Source organism: Camellia sinensis, chromosome 2, assembly GCF_055761805.1.
Source record: "Camellia sinensis isolate YWXY chromosome 2, ASM5576180v1, whole genome shotgun sequence".
In the NCBI taxonomy this organism is placed as follows: Eukaryota; Viridiplantae; Streptophyta; class Magnoliopsida; order Ericales; family Theaceae; genus Camellia; species Camellia sinensis.
The window spans coordinates 42,953,877-42,959,610 of NC_138962.1; the positions used below are offsets into that span (position 1 = coordinate 42,953,877).

Sequence of the window (5,734 nt, forward strand, 5' to 3'; positions counted from 1 at the left end):
TCCGTCATGCGTTTTTGAAATCACCTTTAGGTCCAGTTTGTTTTGAGGTATAGAAGGAATGATGAGATTAGGATGGAGGTGAGACACATTTAGTATTATATTTGTTTATAGATTTGAAAAATGGATTGAGATAAAAGATGTGAAGGTGATATTAGAAAAATAGTCCGCCAGATTAGAATTTTTTTATCTTTGTTATTTATTTATTTTTTTTTATCTATTGGGCATTTTTTTTGAACATTAATATTTAATTTTTGATTAAGTAAAAATCATTGTTTATTTTTTTTCTGGAATTTATTTATTTATTTTATTTTTTACATATTAGAATTAATGTTAAATATTTTTATATTTTTTTATTATTTTATATAAAAATAATTTAATAATCCTACATCAATAACAATTATCAAAACAAATAAATCCTTTCTATTCTCCGTCCGAAAACAAACTAGCCGTGTTGACTTTGAAAGGACCTTTATTCTGGAGAGGGCTACTCTACTCTCTATCTATCTGTATTTCTTTCCTTTCCACTTAAGTATTCCCAAACACTTTCTTGTGTATATATACCCTCAAAACTCATCCTCCAATCTATTATCTACCAATTCCCAAAATCTTTTGCAACCAATTACATCTCTATCTGTTTCTCTGATCTTTCTTTCTTGTTCTTGTTTTTGTTTTTGTTTTTCTTGTTTTGGGTTTGTGTTGCAGAGATGAATGATCCAAAGTATGCTTATCCTTACCCTGCTCAAGGTACCTTCTCTTCTCATCTCATCCCTCTCCTCTGTGACTAATCAATCAAAGATGACTCCAGACTTGTTTGTTTGGTTGAAAAATTTAGTATTTTTTCATAATTGGTTGGGAATTAATTTGGGGCTTCTTGTGCTTGACTGCTATGAAGATCTGGTTGACTTCCATGATTACCCATCATATCCCTATTTGTTTGTTTGTTATCCGAAAGTTTTAAGTCCATGTTTGTTTGGCCGGGGATTGGATTAACAACCATGGGCCATCAAAATCATCTTTGATTGTGTTAAAATGTACAGGACTAATTGGACTACCAATCCCTTGAATTGAAAGTAGAGTCCATTTTTTTTTAATATTTAGTGAAATTTTAAATTATTTTTTAAGTAAAATTTAAATTTTTTAGAAAAAAAAACTATAATATTAAAAATTAAAAAATATTAATTTTATCTATTAATACAAGCTATTACTAATAGTAACATATAAATAAATATTTTTTTTATCTTACCTTATATCACCTGATAAGTCTTCCCACTCAAGCCCACCCTCGCTAAACAAAATTGGCCTACGATTCGTGATAATATTTGGATTTTAAAAGGGGAAATTATTTAATAATTTTGGAATACGTAATCATACTCTAATCACTAATTACTCAGTTCCATGTTATCCTCTCATTCTCAACGAATCGTGAGTCTCTATCCCACTCTACCAATTAAAACCTTATGAATTTATATTCTGAAAATACTGAATAACGTATTTTTATTTTCATTTTAGGTTTTAATATAAAATATTATTTTTATTCTCTCAACTTCTTTTATTATTTTATTTTATCAGAGGCTAATATTCTGCTTCATTAATCAGAATCGTATGGATTTTATTCCCAATTTGGAAATTTCTTTATAATAATGATATATTCTTCTTTTTATTTTTATTTTTATTTTATTCTTCTTCTTCATTATTATTGTTGTACTTGTGAGTGAGTGAAAATCAAATTTCAGATGTTGCTGAGTTTTGAGTGATAATAGAGAGTAATAGAGTTGGAGTTTTAGGGCTCGTTGGTTTGATTTTCTGAAAAAATTTTGGGAAATTTTCTCTACAAACAAGTTTTCAAAAATAATCAAACCAAACAAATTTTCCCAAAAAAATTTCTCAAAACTTGTAAACCAAACAAGTTTTCCAAACAAATCTCTCTCTCACACATATCAAATCAATCACTTTTTCCAAAACTCTATCTCAAAATAATTTTCCAAAACATCTTTTAAAAAAAACCAAACCAAACATGTTTTCGTACTTTTTATCTCTAAAACACATCTCTCAAACACAAACCAAACATACCCTTAATATCAACTTTAGTGATATGGCAATACATAAAAAAAAATAAAAAATAAAAAATGCAACATATGCAACATGGCCCACTTTAGAGCTCGACGGCTCAAATATTTTTGCTGAGTTTTTCAATCCCCCCAAAAGAAAAAAGAAAATTGAATTGAAATTGTTGATTTCTCACATTTAATTAAGAACAAATACGAGTAGTGGGTGATTTTGATGATAGCAGATTTGCCATTATATTTTAATTAATTAATTTTTTTTTTTGTTGGAACAAGGTTATTATCAAGGGCCCCCAGTGATGGCACCACCTCAGTATACTGCTCCACCACCACAAAGGAGCCAACCTGGTTTCCTTGAAGGATGGTAATATTCATATCTAATCTATTTTCTTCTCTCTTTATTATATAATATATATAGAAAGGACGTGTTTGTTTGGAGCGATTAGAGGAGAGGTTAAATTGAACACTAATGCTTCAGGCCTCGAGGGATTCAGGCGCGAATGGTGCGAATTTGTGGTCACCGGACGATCGGCCGGACGATCACCCGGACTACCGGATAAAGCATTTGTCTACCGCAGTTGTTACCTTGTCGACTGCGGCTGTTAGCTTCTTTGCCGGACGACCGGTTAAACAAATTCGAGGCAAAATCGTGCCTCAATATTTGAGGCTTGTAGTGCGCCTCTAATTTGAACTAGGAGATATGTGGGATATACTATTTGGATTTTGTCTCTTAATCTCTCAATTTGTTTGGCTGAACTCACTATTATTCATCAATATATCGGTCAATACTATTTGATATAGATCGATATATGATTATATCACCGATACTTACGCATATCCCGATATAACTGTTTAAAACTATGCCCACTCCAAACGATTTCTTCTCCTCCTCCCATACCATCAAATGGTTAAAACTAATTCTTTAAATTTTATTCTATTTTTATTATACTCTAGCTCAATAATCCCATAATCATATAATTTCATCCAACAATCTCATGATTAATTAAAAAAAATACATGTGAGTTCTGTTAAATTAGTTATCCTATCTCCTAATCCAAACCTCCAAACTAACATGACCATATATTATTAATAATTATATTTTAATTGAGCTAGTGATGAGAAAAGAAAAAGAAAAAGAAAAACAGATGGCCAAAATATCACTTTAGATGGGGCCTACACACACATTAGAGCTATTAGAGTTCATTTTCTAGAGTTCTCAAATATTTTCCTTTAATAAATATGTATGTGTTTGTTTGTTTGGTTATTTATCTTTTCAAAATTCAAATTTTGATTGGTAATTTTTGTTTGAAATTGCAGCCTTGCAGCATTGTGTTGCTGTTGCCTCATAGACGAGTGTTGCTGTGACCCCTCCATATTCTGTGTTTTCTAGGTTTCTAGGTGGTCCCCTGTTGTGGGTTTTATTTTATTTATTTTAATTATTGTTAAATATTATAATTTTTTTTTTTTTGTTTTTGTTTTTGTCTTCTTGGTGGTTGTGATGCTCAAAATAATTTAGTGGTTATCGTTACAAATTAGTTATGGAATTTATTCTCTTTTTCGAACCTTCTTGGTTGTCACATTATCATTCATTGCAATTGTTCACCATGGCCAATTTGTTTTAACTTTTCAATTGGCTTGAGATAATATTATCAAGAAAATTTTGTGATAATAAACTTTAAATTATACAAGAGGATACTCTTGTATTTGTGATAATAAACTTTAAATTTTGTGATAATAAACTTTAAATTTTGTGATATAAGCATATCACAACAACGCGAATCATTCTTTTTTTTTATTGTTAATATTGTTTGTTGAACGCAAGAGAATAGGAAAACAACTTAGAAAGCTAAGGCATTACACAAGGCCGATGGGGGATTTGAGACCTAATGAACTGGCAAACTACCATTGAGGAAGGCATTTGCAGTCCAATGGGCTGCCCTGTTAGCAGATCTCGGATACCAGCAAAAAGAAAAAGATCGAAATCTATCTAACAAGCTAATGTCCTCTATGATGGGAGCACAATCCAGGGAGGGTCATTCTTAGACACACATAGTGAAATGACAAGCATAGGCCATTAAACAAGCCCACCGAATGGCAAAGGCTTCCCCTTTCATAATTGTCATCACTTTCACATGACTAGCTGCCCTTTCCACAATATCTCCGCTGCAATCCTAAATAGAACAACAATGGTTGCCATAAAGGATCCAGGTTTCATGGCTACATCACAATTTGCTTTCAACAATCCCTGCTGGAGAGGAGGGGATGCCAGCCTGTAATAGGTGGGTTGAGAGGTGGGCACATGGTATGAGACTGATGCTGACTGGCTGAAGAAGCTTCGAGAAATTCTAGCCTATCCATAGTGGCCCGATAGATATTACAGATAGGATCCACTAGGTGATGATTGAAGACTTTATCGTTTCTCGACTTCCAGATGTGCCATGCATGTCAAAGAAGCTTGCAGAATAAAATCTCACGATCAAGGTCATTGAAAAAGCCATCAAACAAGTCGCAAGTCCACCTTTTGATAGAGGATATCTCGGTTTGCCGAATCTTTCAGCCCAATTCACCCCAAACTAAATTGCCTTTGTCTAGTTACATTCGCACAGCATATGTTCAACAAGTTCAGCTTCCGATTGACAGATACTACAAGCCGCATCCCTAGAACATTTGTGACGGTACAAGTTCTCCTTCGTAGCTAGGAGGTTATTGCAACATCTCCACTAGAAATGCCTAATTTTAGGTGGAATAGACAAATTCCAAATCATCTTCCACACCTGCTCAAACATCTGGAGAGAGAAGGAAACAAACTCAGGCCTTTGGGCTTGATGAAGCTCCATTTCAGTATGATACACAGAAATAGGCATCACATAAATCCTATCTAGATCCTCCTTTGCCACCTCATAACTTAAGGCCCTTACATTCCAAGCCTTAGTGATAGGGTGGATAACATCCTTAACCTTATATATAGAGCTCCCACACGACTTAGAAGTTTGGACCCGAAAATTCTTCGCCTTCGCAACCTATGTATCTTCCTAGAAATTCACAAAAGCACCATTGTTGATATGCCAACGAATGCCTCAATCCAACACCTCACGACCATCAATGTGACTTACCTATGCCCAAGAAGCCCTCGAGCCTTTAGAAGCATGCATAAAGCTTGTAAGAGGGTAGTATATGCCTTTCAAAAACCAAGCGCAAAAAGAGTTTGGGTACTTTGCAAGCCTCCACCCTTGACGGGCTAGAAGAGCCTTGTTAAAACATCTAAAATCCCTAAATCCCAACCCTCCTTTGAATTTAGGTTTTGCTGAGTCAACCCAAGATGCCTAGTGAATCCCTCTGCAATCCGGGTCCCTTTTCCACCAAAAATTACTTAGAATAGAGTTCATGAAGGCACACAATTTTTCAGGAAACAAAAAACAAGCCATAACATAGGAGGGGATAGCTTGAGCTGTTAGTATATACTAGTATATATATTAGCTGTCAAACCTTTAATAATGTACCTTTAATAATATTGTTTGGTTTGTGCTTCTGCTTTCGGTTCTTTCGGTTTGTAAGGTTCCTTTTGTTCTCCCTCTCCTCTACAAAGGAGAGAGCTCAACTAAACATTCAAATACAACACCAATATACTGAATATATCAATATATACATAATTTATTCTCTCTCTTTCTCTA

General features: G+C 33.7%; 1 long non-coding RNA gene across 1 annotated transcript; it reads left to right on the plus strand.

Moving 5' to 3' along the window:
• The first annotated feature begins 599 nt into the window (after positions 1-599).
• On the plus strand, positions 600-3,625 carry LOC114312990 (uncharacterized). Its single transcript, XR_003647036.2, has 3 exons — positions 600-744; positions 2,340-2,427; positions 3,381-3,625. It is a non-coding gene; the product is annotated as an uncharacterized LOC114312990 (long non-coding RNA).
• Positions 3,626-5,734: the final 2,109 nt, after the last annotated feature.